This window comes from Panthera tigris, chromosome A3 (assembly GCF_018350195.1).
Source record: "Panthera tigris isolate Pti1 chromosome A3, P.tigris_Pti1_mat1.1, whole genome shotgun sequence".
Classification (NCBI taxonomy): Eukaryota; Metazoa; Chordata; class Mammalia; order Carnivora; family Felidae; genus Panthera; species Panthera tigris.
The window spans coordinates 87,277,169-87,294,211 of NC_056662.1; the positions used below are offsets into that span (position 1 = coordinate 87,277,169).

The window sequence follows — 17,043 nt, forward strand, 5'->3', positions numbered from 1 at the left end:
ATTTGACAGATGAATTAAAATTATACAGTATAAGGCCTCAGCCCCTAAAGCTCATATAATCAGATCTTATTGAAGGGAGAACATTAGCATACAACTCCCAAAACTCCAGAGTTAGTATGCATATAAATAAATTACCTAACTGGCAAAATATACATCTAATATGGCCCAAAATGAATGCCTGATAAAAGTAACATCCTCTCACATTGGAAGATTCTTACTTTCAAGACACCCTTTGTCTTTGCCCTGCTCTAATCTGGTCTCCAAATACCTCATGGAAACATGAGGTATAAAACATGTGAATATAAAACATTTTTTTTAAGTTTGGGACTTACTGACCAAGATGACAATAAGTTGACTAAGATGTATTCTTTCTCCTCAATATCTCTCCTTCTTTCCTATAAAATTATACAGGTTGTTTTGCAATGCACATGGAGACGATTGATAAATCTTGGTTTGTTAAAGTACATTTTAATTCATCATTCCTCAAAATATGTCTCATATAATTCTGTTCCAAAAGATGATTAGATATGCTGCAGAGTGGGTGGAAAGGAAAGGCCATGGTTAAATACAATATACCCCTTTTGGAGATCCATAATTTAAGAGGACATTAATTAATAAAGGCTCTAGAGAAGTCCTGCATCACAGAAACCTTTGTTTAATCCAGTTTAACAAAAAATTCTTCTACTATGGCATAACTATTCACATCTTGTGTTTAGAGAAACCGCTTGAATATAGTTATTAACTGTACACCCACAACAGATATGACAAACATGGATAGCTCTTAAATCTTTTCTACCACAAAAATATTAATTCTTTAAAAAGTTTCTATGTTCAGTCTAGTGAACTCCTTCCTCTTCACCCACCAAAGCCTTGCTCAAATATTATCTCATTTGAGAAATCTTCCCCAGTGCTCTCTATATTACTAACTACTCCTTTCTGCTGGTTTAGACAGCTTTTATTTATATCTCTATTATCTCACTTAACATGTGATAAATCAGTTCACCCATCTGTCTTCTTGATAGATGGTGAGCTTCTTGAGAATCAGTTTGTTTATATTTTCAGCACTTTGAACAGTATGGGGCACATATGAACTTCATGATGGAAGTAAATAAAGTCACTATGGTATAACAGTTTCCCAGAATTCAATTCTTATATTTCTAAGCTGTTAGTGATACCCTGCCAACATCCTGAGAATATTATGCTCTCTCCCTAAAACTTGCATCCATTACTGAGCAACAGTAGTCATAGTAAACTCAGTTGTGACATGTCTTCTAGCCAAGCCCATTCAATTTTTTCCTTAGGTGATCTTTGTTTGTTTGTATCTCTAGGCCTTTGCACCTGCTGGTCCCTGCTGGTCATACAGTTTTATTCATCTGGAAAACATTCCTACTCACGCTTTAAGAATCAGTTTAAACAATACCTTCTTTGGGAAGCCTTCATATCCTCCCATCCTTTCAGGAAAAGTGGGGAATTCTCAAGTCAAATATTTGTGCACCTATTACTATGTAAGATAAAGATGTGGACCCCATGTTCAAGAAGTTGACAGCCTAGTAAGGAAGACAGCCATATGAACAAATAACCACACTATAATAATATTAAATGCAATACCAAAAGGAAGATTTATGAAATATTCGACATGTGTTTACTTTGTTAGGTTCTTTATTAGACATTATCAATGATCACGTTAGATAGGTATTTGAATTAGACAGATGTCTACAAAGCTCTAAGGACTGCTATATTCTCAACTGTCTTCTGAAGAAACTGTCTCCAAGGGGTTCTTTTTATATATGCTGAGGTCTGTGCAACAGATAATACATGAAACCACCCTACTTCTTGGGCCACAAGCAACTGGACTAGCACTCAGAGCCCTAACTAAGGACAATCTACAGGTTGAACCTGAGAGAGAGATCACCTAGGACATGGCTTGGCTCAAAATTCTGCCCAGGGGTGCCTGAGTGGCTCAGTCGGTTAAGCGTCCGACTTTGGCTCAGGTCATGATCTCACAGTTTGTGAGTTCGAGCCCTGAGTCAGGCTCTGTGCTGACAGATCAGCCTGGAGCCTGCTTCAGATTCTGTGTCTCCCTCTTTCTCTGCCCCTCCTATGCTCATGCTCTATCTCTCTCTGTCTCAAAAATAAATAAACATTAAAAAAATTAAAAAAAAATTCTACCCAATAGGGGTCCTCTATTTTAAGTGACAAACCAATACAACCAGTTTCTCTCTTGGAAAATACAAATGTTGGGTGAGCAAAGTAAAAGAAGGAAGGTCTCCAGAGCTCAAATCCTATTCTAAATACTGCTCAGTTATTATTTTTTAAAGCTTCGAAAGCAGTAGGGCCAAGGGACAATATGGCTGCTGAGATGACTTCCCATTTAAATTTACAGTAAACCCTCATATCATCAAAGGTAACATGTGGGGGCACCTGGGTGGCTCAGCTGGTTAAGCGTTCAACTCTTGACCAGCTCAGGTAAAGATCTCACAGTTCATGAGTTCAAGCCCCACATCAGGCCTTCCGCTGACAACGCGGAGCCTGCTTAGGATTCTATGTATGTGCTTCTTCCTTTTAACTGACAAGGGCCTAACACATCATATCACCACTTCTGAAATTAGGAAACAGGCTTAAGAGTTCTACAACTTGACCAAAGTCACTCAGTTGGTAGTTGGCAGAGCCAGAAATCAAAGACCAAATCAGCCTGAACCTTCTAGAAAATCCTGCCAGTTACACGGGTAAATGGCCTCAAAATCAACTAATGACAAGTACAAGTTGACACAGGATAATGGAGGGAGACTTAAGGTTTTTTTTTTTTTTAATGTTTATTTATTTTTGAGAGAGAGACAGAGACAGAGACAGACTGTGAGTGGCAGAGAGGCGGAAAGAGAGGGAGACACAGAATCTGAAGCAGGCTCCAGGCTCTGAGCTGTCAGCACAGAGCCCAATGCGGGGCTCAAACTCACGAACTGTGAGATTATGACCTGAGCTGAAACTGGATGCTTAACTGACTGAGCCACCCAGGTGCCCCTACAGAGAGAGACCTAAAAGGAAGAGTTTATGCACAGAGTAGAACAGAAATGTTCTGTAAGTCAACATGCTGGGGGATGTGAGGTAGTCAAGTTAATTTGTCATTCCAACCTGGACCTCTTCCCTGAGCTGTTAGGTGTCTATCTCTTTTACTCAAATATAATATCAGTAAGGGCAAGAGCTTAATCTCTTTGTTCACCAAAGTATAAAAAAAGCCTAGCTTATAGTAAGTGCTTAATAAATATTTGTTGAATAAATGAATAAGTGAACAAATTATCAGAGAAAAGGAACATTCTACAGTGGACTGCAAGAAGGGTTATCAAGAAACAGACTCCATGGGAATGCAAGCTGGTACAGCCACTCTGGAAAACAGTATGGAGGTTCCTCAAAAGACTAAAAATAGAACTACCCTACGACCCAGCAATTGCACTACTAGGTATTTATCCATAGGATACAGGTGTGCTGTTTCGAAGAGACACATGCACTGCCATGTTTATAGCAGCACTATCAACAATAGCCAAAGTATGGAAAGAGCCCAAATGTCCATTGATGGATGAATGGATAAAGATGTGGTATATATATACAATGGAGTATTACTCGGCAATCAAAAAGAAGGAAATCTTGCCATTTGCAACTATGTGGATGGAACTGGAGGGTATTATGCTAAGTGAAATTAGAGAAAGACAAAAATCATATGACTTCACTCATATGAGGACTTTAAGAAAGAAAACAGAGGAACATAAGGGAAGGGAAACAAAAATAATAGAAAAACAGGGAGGGGGGGCAAAACAGAAGAGACTCATAAATACGGAGAACAAATTGAGGGTTACTGGAGGGGTTGTGGGGGGGGATGGGCTAAATGGGTAAGGGGCATTAAGGAATCTACTCCTGAAATCATTGTTGCACTATATGCTAACTAATTTGGATGTAAATTTTAAAAAATAAAAAGTTAAATAAAAAAAAAAAAAAAGAAACAGACTCCAGAGGTCATTTACAAGTGGAGTTGATCCTCATTTTTTATGGATCCTGTATTTTTGAATTATCTCACTTGCTAAAATTTCTTTGTAACCACGAAATCAATACTCACAGTGCTTTCCTGGCCATCCACAGACATGCACAAAGTGCAAAAGTTTTGAGTCAGCCCTCAAACACACTAAGGTGGAACTAGGGAGTGCTCTGCATTTGTATTTCCATGTGTCGCAGAGATGACTAAAGGACACAGATGGTAGGGGGCAGTGCAGTGTACTGCAAGAGGTTCTGGCTCCGAGTCCAACCAGACAGGGTTTGAATTCTAACTCTGGCACCTGTTAGAGGGTGGCCTCAGGCAAGTCACTTAATACTTCTGAACCTCATTTCCTCTCTTGTAAAATACAGAAAATATAATTTAACTGTATTTAGGATCTAAGATTATAATCCATGTAAGATGTATATGTACATATTTTCCCTAGGAGCAGTGGTTCAGTATTTGCCAATTTAGCGTTCTAGGTGGCTTTATACACCAACATTACTGCAAATAGTGAAAATCAAAGGTATTTATTTATAATAAAGTAACCGAAAGATACAGCAAACAATTATTTGGATGGAGTGCAGGCCAGTGTCAGGCTTCAAGAGATTTTGCAATAGAACCTCACTAGGCATATGAGGTGTGGAAGAGGCTTTCAAGGAGCGGGAACAGCACCTACAGACAGAGACCCAAGTGTGTAAGATAAACAGGTTGGTTTAGGAAAGGCACATCAGAAAGTCTAGAGCAGGCAATGAGGCCAGAACACCGGATCACAGTGCTCCTCTGTGTCCTACATATACCCTGCACTGCAGAACCTCTCCCTCTGCATTTAATTCTTGGTTTACAGGTGTCTCTTCCATTAAACTGTAAGCTCTTTAAAGACAAAATCTCTAGGAAGAAAGCATAGTTATAAGCCTTTAAAGTTGCAAACGAGTATTTACTAAGCACAAATACACCTGAAAAGATTGCAAAATATAACTTCGGTTTTCAGTCGCAGCCTATACCAATGCATAATAGTAACCAACCCATCGATCTGCAGTTTTTCCAGGACTTTTCTTTGATGAATGCTGCTAATAATTCTGTAATTAATACTTTTTATTGTTCTCAATACCTGGGCATTTGTTAGAAAAGCTTTAAAATCTTCCCCCTTTCATGTGATTTATTAACAGGGCTCAAACATATGGTCTATTAGACAACACAATGCTGCCTCCTCAGAGTGAAGATTCCCTTTAAATCACTCTGTATACAAGGTACAGTCTTACCACAGTAAAATACAAGGATATATATATATATATATATATATATATATATATATATATATAGTTTTCCTTATTTGTAATATATATATATGTGATATATATACATATATATGCAATTTTTCAAAAACTTGCAAAAAACAATTTACATATTAAACTAACTGCTTACATTTCACCTCTGTGAGCTAAGAAAAACAATTCCAATTTATGTGAAGACTCTCTCTCATACACACATAGCCTAAGGGGCCCATCACGCTTATTCCAATACTTCAATCTCCTCAAAACAAAACTCTTACTGTCCAATATGTAAATTGATATTTTCAAAACTCTAAAGTGACAAGTTACTTTTTCCCCATAAATTTCTTGGCATAATTTTATTTAGGCACAACACAGTTTGCGCTATTATCTAGAAACATATGGCTAGAACCAATATCATTAAAACACAAACTGATATACTATGAATGTAAATACAAATCCTCTGTGACTGGGGAATAGAGAATATTGTTTTTAAACAGATTCAATGCCATATCATCCATAGTCTGGTTGTGATCAATCCCATTGAGCCACACAGCTAAAACATGTTGTATATTTTATGATAAATGAGGATGGACAGGCTCTTACACTGCAAACTCTCTGCCCCTCCAGTTAAGCCAAAGTATAATGCAAACTGCCTACTTAAAATAATAAGACATTTTCAATTTCTTGTGGCCAGTAAACCCTTCTCGCCTGCATTTCCAGAAACTATCATCAGGACTGTCCTGGGACAAAGATTCCAGAGAGGATATTATGATCGAATGCCATTTTAAGGAAGGCAAGAACAGTTTACCGTTAACAAAACTGATTAAAATTCCCAATCTTGCAAAGCTCCCTGTACTATGTATCCTGCGTCTCTTGCATTCACCTTCCAGCTGCTTGGAAGGAGCAAGTGGAAAATGTTAGTTTCCATGAGAGATGTAGATGAAATTCAGGTGGTGGAAGGGGTAAAGAAAGGCTCACTCGCAGAACGGAAGACAAGAGACAAGTGGCCAAGGTTCCTAACTCAAATAAGGTATTAAGAACGAAAGCTGGGGTAAAGCGGGAGGTGGAGGGAGTGGAAGAAACACAGATAACGCACCCAGGCCCGCGAATGGGGGAGGGGTGAAAATGTGCAACTCCTCCCCGTACCCGCCTGGGGAGGGGACCAGGGGATGCAGCACTGGTCACTTTCCCTCGCGGTGTTGCGCTGGGGTAGTGAGGGGACTCGCTTCAGTCCAAAGGAGGCTGAGGAGGCTCAGGGAAGTTGAGGGGCGGGGGAGGAATAGCGTGCCTGTGCGGGGAGGAGAAAGGGACTAAGGACCCTCTAACGACCGCAAGGGGCAGAGGGTAACCCCCGCGGACGCCCCTTCCTTGCGTATGGCCGCGACGTGGGACCGGCCGTCTTACCCTCCCCACAGGAGCTCGGACGGGCGCGTGTCGCCCCTCGCAGCCCGGACGGCTGCGGAAAGGGAGGCGCAGGGCGCCCCCAGAGCCGCCAGGAGAACGGCGCTTACCGCGGGTCCCCTCCCCGGCAGCCCGGGTGCCCGAGCCCACCTGGGCTGACCAGAAGCCCTTCCTCCAGACCGTACTCCGTCACTCCTCCGAGAGCCTCAGCCGTCGCCGCAGAGGTCGCCGTCGCCAAAACAGTCTTGGCCTCCAGTACCAAAGCGTGAGCGAGCCACAGCACGGGAAAAGCGCCGCTGCCACTCGCCAGGTTATCTCTTACAGCACACTGGCTATTTACTCCGCCCCCGAACCCAAGCCATTGGTTGCTGGGCACCGCCCCATTCGCCTATTGGACTGAAGATGATGCCGCTCATTCACCTAGAAGGGCATGTGTGGTGCTTATTGGTCTAAATGTGAAGCAGTTCCCGCCCACTCTCTCAGAAGTTCCAGCTTCCGATTGGTATGAACATCTGTCTTTTTGCTCCCTTCGTTCTTTCTCTCAGGGTGGAGCGCCTCCTTTCGGGAGACACCGGCTCTGATTGGCTGAAAGGATGCTACGTTAGTCCTGGATAGGCATTGGGCCAAGGGTGCGTCCGGCCCCCACGTGGGGGAGGAGCCCAAGGCTCAGCACAGCTGGGTTTGTTTACACAGGCTCTTGTTCGCGCTTCCTTCTATTGGCTGAACCAGCGGCCCCTCCCACCGGGTTGAGCCATTCAATCTAGCAAGGAGGGGCAAGGGGCGGGCCTCAGTGGGATTTCCCCAACTGTTCATTATCAAGGGAGGAGCTTTGAGCTAGGTTGGGTTAGAAGCTGGCGCCGCGCTTCGCCGTCGGGAAGTTGGGGAGTTGGACTCTTTGAAAGGGCTGGAAGGGGCAAAGAGACTCTCTTGCATTTCTAGAAACAAACCTAACTTCTGGAGTGCTTTTAAAAAAATAAAACCGTTTTTCCCACTTAAATTAGGGCGTCCCATTTTTGCTTGCTAAGGACTTTGAATTTTATCCTTCGGGAAGCGGGGGATTTCTTTATACATCTTTGTCTCTTCCCACCTCTCATGCTAACTATATACGTAACACAAAGTAGAGGCTTAGTAAGTGATTACACAATGAGTAATAGATGATAAAAATGAAAAGGAAACTTAAGTAAGATTAAATAACAATAGTTAAATGTGTTAAACATACATTTAATATAAATAATGTAATAAAGTTAATACATAAATAAATTCATTCAAAAAATATTATTGAGCATATGCTATAATGTTCCAGGCTCTGATCTAGGCTGTGGTATATGATATGAATAGGACAATGAAAATGAACCATGGTGCTTATTCTCTAGTGGAGGAGATTGACAATAAACAAGTAACCAATAAATAATAGAATGCCATGTTGTGATTAAGTGCTACAAAGAAAAATAAAGCAAAGGTTAAAGAATGGTTGAAGAAATGGCTATTTTAGGTAGAATGGTCAGTTTAAGAGCTGTTTGAGGAAATAGCATTGCACAGGGATGTGAATAATGTGAGGAGTGGAATGGAGGCTGGTAAGCAGGGCCACTACATTGCACAACACTATCATACTGCTTCATGTATTTCCAACTTGTGTTTGTAGGTATAGATAATTTTAGGATCATCTGCTCTGGTTTAAATTTGATTTGGTTAAATAATGTAAGTGGATCCTACAAGAAATACTTACCTTCTTTAGGAAAAAAATCTGACTCCAAAATAACTTCCCCACCCTCCACTGCTTCTTTCCTTAAGGTGACCCTCAGGTGTTTGGTGAGAGTGGTACCTACATAATCTCAAAGCTTTGAAAAACAGGGTCCTCAAGTCCATATGGTGTTCTTGCATAATCAGAAATATTCTTCAAGGATGAAGATATACTACAGGATAGCAATGGGATCTGAGGAAGTGTTGGTAGACTCCTGTTGTTTCCCTCCCTACCACTGACACTGCTCATAACTTTATGACTGGGTATCACCAACGATAAAGAGAAAATCTTAAAAGTAGACAGAGAAAAAAGGTACTTTGCATACAGAGGTGGGGAGGATAAGAATTACAGCAGACTTCCTATCAGAAATTATGGAGGTCAAAAGACAATGAAGGAGGGAGGTAGCCAGGTGGATATCTGATAATGGCATGCAGAATAAATAGGCATCCAAAGTGAGAGAGAGTAGGCAATAATCAATCATAAAGTTATAGGGGATGGTGTCAGTTGGAGAGAGGAAAACAAAAGGAGTCCACCAGTCCTTCCTGCACATTCCATTTCTGTCATGGTGATAAATCTTCATTCTTGAAGGGTATCTCTTTTACTTTTATCGTGGTAAAAAACACATAACATGAAATTTACCATTTTCACCACTTTTAAGTATACAGTTCATTACAATTCATAAGCACATTCATTGTTGTGCAGACATCACCACTATCCATCTCCAGAATGTTTTCGTCATCCCAAACTGAAATTCTGTACCCAGTAAATAATAACTCCCTATGCCCCCTCTTCTGTTCTCTGGAAATCACCATTCTACTTTGTGTGTCTGTGAATTTGACTATTATAAGTACCTCCCATAAGCAGAATCATAATATTTGTGCTTTTAGGTCTGGCTTATTTCATTAGCCATGATGTCTTTAGGTTCATCCATGTTGTAGCATATAGCAGAATTTCACTCGCTTTTAAAGCTGACTAGTATTTTGTTGCATATACATTAAATCTTTTGTTTATCTGTTAATCCATCAATGAAATTTGACTTTTGTGAATAATGCTGCTATGAACATTGGTGTACAAGTATCAGTTCTAGTCCCTGCTTTCGATTCTTTTGGGTATATAGCTAGAAGCAAAACTGTTGGATCATATTGTAGTTCTACATTTAATTTTTTGAGGAACTTCCATGTTTTCCACAGCAGCTGTACTATTTTACCAACAGTACACAAGGATTCCAATTTCTCCACATCCTCACCAACACTTGTTATTTTCTTAAGTCATATATATATATGACATAATATATATATATTAGAATATATATATATATTAGAATATATCTATATTATCTATATTATTATCTATATTATTATATCTAATATATATATTAGAATATATCTATATTACATATGGATATAGATATATATGTAATACAGATATATATGTAATATCTATTCTATAATAGATTCTATAATATAATATCTATAGTATAGATATAGATATATATGTAATATCTATTCTAATGAGTGTGAAGTGGTATCTTGTTGTGGTTTTGGTTTGCATTGTCTTAATTACTGGTGATGTTGAGCATCTTTTCAGACTCTTTGAAGAAATGTCTACACAAGTCCTTTGTACATTTTTTAATACTGTAGGCAGTAGCATAATCAAACTAATTCCCCATATTTCAAAGCAGAAAAGTGATAGACAAAATAGTCTAAAACTTAAAAAATTCTAAGAATAAACATATAACCAAATTTTTAACATATGAGAATAATATAAAAGAAATAAGTACATACACACATACATACAAAATCAGTAAAAATGTTGGAAAATGTTGCTGCAAGGGCCAAGGAGGAGACTGGTGATTTTTATTAAGAGCTTGTTTTTTGTTTTTTGTAAGCCAGATAGGGGCACCTGGGTGGCTTAGTCAGTTAAGCATCCAACTTCAGCTCAGGTCATGATCTCGCCATTCCTGAGTTTGAGCCCTGCATCAGGCTCTGTGCTGACAGTTCAGAGCCTGGAGCCTGCTTCAGACTCTGTGTCTCCCTCTCTCTCTGCTCTTCCCCTGCTCACACTCTATCTCTCCCTCTCTCAAAAGTAAATAAACATTAAGAAAATTTAGTAAAAAAATAATAAGCCAGATAAAACCAAATGATTCTGTAAAACATGTGCAGGCATATCTTTAAAGACATGTAATTAGAAAACCCTAAGGTGTGAATGTGGGACCCTGTTGATGGAGTTTCTATTTGTAGCATTCTCCCTGCTGGTCTTTACTCTCATGTTCCCCAGCTCCCTGACCTTGTCTCAGGATCTTATTACTTGTCTCTGGCTCCTTGCATGATGACTGGATTGGCTGAGTTCCTCAGTGTTGGCACCCGTCCTTGGACATGGCTTTGGTATTTGTCCTCCAGCTGCAAGTCTGGGACTCTGGGTGTCTAAACCTCTCCTGTCAGAAGGGGGGCCAGATAAGGACTAAAGCCAGATTAGTCAGATTAGGCTTCGGTGGGTTCCAGGCATAGTATGTGGGCAGAGCACCTCTTTCCCATGTTTATGTGGCCTGGAGCCAGAAAGCAGAGACCAGAATCAGAGGCAAAAGCAGAGATCATACACCAGGAAGTTCATCCTAGGGGCAATGGCCCCTGGATAGTAGGGGTCAGGTTGTAGAGCCAATGTGGAATGAGTGAACATGGGTGAAGGAATGGAAGTCTTCCAATAACAAGGAGTGACAGAGAGACTAGAGTGAGCCTTGAGTAAGGGTGACAAGCAAATGGGCCCTAACAAGTGGGTCCTGACTGCTAAACACATTGGCTATGAAGGTACAGACAGGAGCTAATATGGAAAACGACAGGTAAGAGCTTGGGTCAGAAACACACGAGTAAGCACTGGGAGGATGCATCAAATCCTCAGGATTCCCAGGCATCTCCTGACTTCAGAGTGGAAGTCACATGTAGTGGCAATGAGCAGGATGTCAATTTTGATTCTGTACTTTGTAGACCATATTCAGGGCTAGTTAAACCTAGTCAAAAAGCATGGTGACAAGGCAAAAGCCTGAGCACATGCTCCTTGAACTTTAGGAAAGAGTGTTTACCTGGCAGTTTTGGCTGTCTGGAGTGTATGAGATTGAAAACTCAAAACACTAAAAGAGGCAGCCTGCCTGGCATGAACAAAACTTTCCTGCATGTGGCAGCTGCTACAGGCTGTGATGGGATAGGTGCCCCACCCTTCAGATGTGGAGTCCCTAAGCAACAGTGCCTGAAAGCTGATTTTAGGCTGGAATTCCCATTCCCTGGGATGGTATTTGACCTTCACTGGGGTCACCTTCCATGAGAAAGGGGCACAGGGTTAAGGTACCAGACCTGATGTCCCTCTGGAATAGAGTTGCCTGTATAACTTTGTTATAAGAGACTATAAGATTCCAGACTGGCTCAGATAAAGTTAGAGTGGAGATAAACAAAGACTACAGCCTCTGTATTATAAAGCAACTTCCATGGACCTAACAAATCACCTTGCCTTCTCAATGAATCAATTGTGGTGCTTTCAGAACATGAAAGGAGTAAATGAGCATTTGTACTATCCAATGCCTCCAGATACGGTGATGAGCTATGTTGAGGCTGTGGTAATCATGGTAGGAGTTCTTTACAAAGGTCAGTGGGGTCTCACTGGGGAACTGATGTTGTGGTTAATGAGAAGAGCTTCAGGCTACAAGGGGAATGCAGCTGCTTGGCAAGAACTCAGGCTGGGCACATGTTCATCTGAACACTTGTACTAGGGAGAGGGGGGTGATAATAGGGCAGCTCCTCAGCCTCTCTGTAGGTGGTATACATCTGAAATATCTGGCATTGAAGTGGCAGAGGAGCTGAAGCTCCAGGGGGCCCAAGCCATGCTGGTGGGTGGCAGGCACGAGTCCTTCAAGGGATGCTTTGGTTGTCGGCCCTCAGTCTGGAGAAGCCAAGGAACTCAGTGTGGGCAGCTGGGACTAAAAGAAGCTGGCTCTGGGCATTTTGCTCCCAAGAACAGCTAGAATGAAGTGGTCCTCGGGGTCAGTGCCCTTCCCTCCATTTCAACCTCAGGAACATTGCTTCCTTTCTTCTTTCCAACACTTAAAGAAGAGTTGGGTCTAGTTAACTGCAAGTCTTTGTTTTCCTGAGTCAAGTATGCAAGTGGTATGTGATCACCTACTGTCTTTCTCCACGCCTCTCCACATAGTGTGTAACTTTTCCTTTAAAGAAACATTGAACAAATATTCTTTAAGTTTATTTATTTTGAGAGAGAGAGAGAGAGAGAGAGAGAAAGAGAGTGCACCATCATGGGAGGGGCAGAGAGAGAGAGAGAGGGAGAGAGAGAGAGAGAGAGAGAGAGAGAGAGAGAATCCCAAGCAGGCTGTACGCTGTCAGCACAGAGCCAGGGTGGGGCTCGAACCCATGAACTGTGAGATCACAACCTGAGCTGAAGTCAAGAGTCAAACGCTTAACCGATTGAGCCACCCAGGCACCCCTAAACAAATACTCTTTAAGCATTGATTTAATGGAGCATCAAATCATTAGCTTCCTTGGGCACCTGGGCGTCCTGAACTGGCCCTTCTCCACCTACCCTAAAAAGGAAGACTCTATGAATGTACAGCTGAAATGCAGAAAAACTCTTCTTTCAGTTGAGGTCTGGAGAACGACACCAAACCTGTAGTCCAATGAAGCATCAATCTGAAGAGGCCAGATGGAGAAACAGGAGCAGAAATGAAGCCATGGAAGTGTGTTCGGCCACAGCAAAGAGAGGGCAAGATAAATTTCCAGGTCTTTAGAATCCCTAAATGCTAAATGCAAAAATCTCCCATTTCCCTAGATGAGGACCCCAGTAGATGTCCAAGGCATAGCTTGCTCAATGTTGGCACCGATTTGGTCAAATAGGGTATAACAACTGAAGGAAAGAGATCCAGGAGGGTCCAAAAACTGTCCAGGAGACAACTGAGGCCAAGACTCCGAGGCCAGTGGTGTCAGGTTGGAAGGGTAGCAAAAAGCAGGTAAAACTAAAAAGTTGGGAGCCAGCTGAAAGAAAGTGAAAAACAAAGGCAAAAAAGGGGAAAAGGGTCTAGCCAGGGCTTGTAAAAAGGGCTGAGATACCCAAAATTTCTTTGTGTTAGGTTATAACCTAACACATGACAGGAAGGGATATTAGGCAATTAAAAATATAAGTGATACCAACAGTAGTTATTTAATGGTAATGGTGATTTCAGTGATCTTTTTTTTTTAATTTTTTTAACGTTTTATTTATTTTTGAGACAGGGAGAGACAGAGCATGAACGGGGGAGGGTCAGAGAGAGAGGGAGACACAGAATCTGAAACAAGCTCCAGGTTCCGAGCAGTAAGCACAGAGCCCGATGCGGGGCTCGAACTCACGGACAGTGAGATCATGACCTGAGCTGAAGTCGGATGCTTAACCGACTGAGCCACCCAGGCGCCCCTTCAGTGATCTTTTAAGTAACAAGCTAAAACAGCTATAAAATATATTTGGAACAGATAGGAAAATATAAATGTGTACTGGATATTATCACAAGGGAATTATTGGTCATTTTGTTGGTCTAATGGTAGTATTATGGTTAATAAGGAGAATATTCTTAATTTTTTTACAGCTACAACATAAAATATGTAAGGATGAACTATCATAACCGACATAAACTTTGAAATGGTTTAGTAATACACACGTATATACACAAAGATAAAGTCAATATGACAAAATGTTACCCAGTTTTGGATCCAAGTAATGAGTATATGGCTGTTTGGTGTACCATTCTTTCTAATTCTTTCTTATTTTCTGTTTGTTTAAATATCTTTCTTTAAAAAATTTTTTTTTGAAGTTTATTGATTTTGACGGAGAGAGAGAATGAGGGGGGTAAAGGCAGAGAGAGAGAGGGGAGAGAGAGAATCCCAAGCAGGCTCCATGCTGTCAACACAGAGCCCAGTGGGAGGCTCCAACCCATGAACCATGAGATCATAACCTGCCGAGATCATAACCTGAGTCGAAATCAAGAGTTGGATGCCTAACCATCTGAGCCACCCAGGCGCACTTTAGCTTTTTTTATTTTTATTTTTATTAAGAAAAATGTTTAGGGGCTCTGCACTGATAACATGGAACCTGCTTGGGATTCTCTTTCTCTCTCTCTCTCTGCCCCTCCCCTGCTCATGCTCCTTTCAAAATAAACTTAAAAAAAAATTAAAAAATGAAATCATTAGCTTTTATAAATAGACCAATTAGAAACTAATATACAGCTGTGTAATAAATTATTGATTATACTAATGAGAAATCAAGACTTATGTGGGTGAAAATGTTATCAACTCTCAGTGTTGACCAGAAACCTTTGGCCAAAAGCCTTTAACATAGACTCTGCACATTAAATCTGATTAGAGCTGATTGATAAAATAGTTTCTGAAGTTCTCCAGCAGTTTCCCAGGTGTTTCCTGATTTCAATAACCTAAATATTCATTTGCAAATTCATCTATCTTAAGACCATTGGGAGCAATGATTTCTTTCTTCTTCCTGAGTGCTGTTATGTGATCCTTATCATTTTTTGCCTAGCACTTTTAATTATGTCATTGTGACTGCCTGGTTTATTCCTCAATGAAACTGCCACTTCTTTAAGGGTCAAATTTCAGAATTCTTGATTTCTCTACCCGATATGCATCTATCCCCAAAATATATATTTATGGAAGGACTTTAAAGATTCATGCTGTGATGTTTGTAGAACCCAGAAACTCTACCACCACTACACAATTTGTTTTGCAAACCATTATTTTTCTAGTAGCTTGCGTTCTGAAAGCAAAGCTCATCCACGTTTCCAATGATCAGACGGGTTCCACTGCACTTTGGGAACCAAAATTCCAAGAATGCCTTCAGGTTCCAAATTTACCCCTCCTGTAATGGAAAATCCAGTGCTGACCTCTCCTGCTGAGGTGGTAGTTTTTGATTGCACAATATTGTTTTCCCTTCTCAGGGCTTCAAGAGCCAACACTCTTTGAGAACCTCTCTCACTAGAAACACAGACTGTTCATTTAGCAATTAGAGCTGTCAGCACAGCAAGCTGGCAAGAGAGCAGCTTATGTCCCTGGGCAGGGAGCCCTTGGCAGAGCCAGGTCCTCAAGGCCTAGGGAAATAGGTAGGACAGTGACTCTAATTTGTTACTTCCCCAGCACTTACTAATTTGCATCTTGTATCCTGGCAAATGACATATGTTTTAACTGCACCTATATGGCAGAGAGGAAAGTTAGACAGGAAGGGTAGGGAGGAAGAAGAGGAATGGTCTGTGAGTCTCCAATGGCTTGGATCTTGATGCTGCTGCCCCATCCATTCATCCCTCCATTCAACATGCATCTGACCATCTGCTCTATACTAGTTCCTGAGATTTGTGCCAGGGATTCACTGGTAAACATGACATGGTTCCTGTCTTTGAGGGACACACAGGGAGTGACAAAAAAACAACAACCAAAATATAAATAAGAGCAACAGGTTTCAGATTTTATGGAAGAGAGAGACGACATACAAAAAGGAATGGAATAAAATGTCGGTCTCCAGAGTTTCCACTTGCCCCTTTGCCCTAAGGAGCCAAATTTCCTAACCATTTTGGCATACTAATACTTTCCAGGTTCTTTTTTGAGGTTTTCTATCATCTGACCAGAAAACCCTGAAATTTCTCAAATTTTTATGGTACATGCTATTTGTGCATTTTATTTTGTCCTATTAAATGTGTCAAGCCTGTGATAGCTATCTAGGTATTGCATGTATATAAATCTTGTCTCCCTGAGACCCCTCACTTGATGATGGTGATTATCTTGTATTTTATTATATAGCTACTCAATATGCATTTTTAATTGGACAGCTACTGAGCTGTTAGAAGGACCTTCATCTTTCTATCAGATGCTACATGTGAAAAATGAAGAGAATTGCCCTACCTCCTTACCACCCACCCCCCAGAATTGATGATCAAGGGCTCTGAAGAATGAATATATTCTTAAAAAAAATTTTTTTAATGTTTATTTATTTTTCTGAGAGAAATAAAGAAACAGAGTGTGAATGGGGGAGAGGGAGAGAGAGGGGGAGACACAGAATTCAAAGCAGGCTCCAGGCTCTGAGCTGTCAGCACAGAGCCCAACGCGGGGCTCGAACTCACAAACTGCAAGATCATGACCTGAGCCGAAGTCCGCTGCCCAACCAACTGAGCCACCCAAGCGCCCCACAAATTAATACATTCTTGATAGATAAGGGTGAATAATTAGTGTCCTCCCTTTCATAATTCAAGATACAAATGTCAGGGAAGGATCAAGGATAGTGCCCCTTGCTACCCAAGACTCTTTAGGTATAACTAACAGAAACCCAACTCCAATTCCCTTAAGCATAAGAAAGGGAATTTGTTGGTTCAATTAACCGAAAAGCCCTAGGATTGGTATTAACTTCAAGCATAGCTTGATATAGGTGTTTAAACAATGTCATTAGGCCTTATTATTCCCTCTCTCAGCTCTGCTCTCCTCTGTGGTAGGAAACAAGGACATGTGTAGCTTTTGACTTTATGATTCTCAACAACGTTCAATTCTAGAAAAAGAGCCTTACTCTCCAACCATATTCTAGCATATCTC

General features: G+C 41.0%; 1 protein-coding gene across 7 annotated transcripts in view; it reads right to left on the reverse strand.

Annotated features, from left to right (window-relative positions):
• Positions 1 to 17,043, reverse strand: part of PAIP2B (poly(A) binding protein interacting protein 2B) — a 64,864-nt gene that overhangs the window by 26,491 nt on the left and 21,330 nt on the right. For 3 of the 7 annotated variants that reach the window (XR_006215814.1, XR_006215813.1, XM_007083423.3), the window contains exon 1: positions 6,847 to 7,106. The exons of 1 other annotated variant lie outside the window; for it this stretch is intronic. The gene's annotated coding sequence lies outside the window, so the exon portion shown is untranslated. 3 more of the 7 variants (XM_042981687.1, XM_042981690.1, XM_007083424.3) reach the window with 3 other exon arrangements.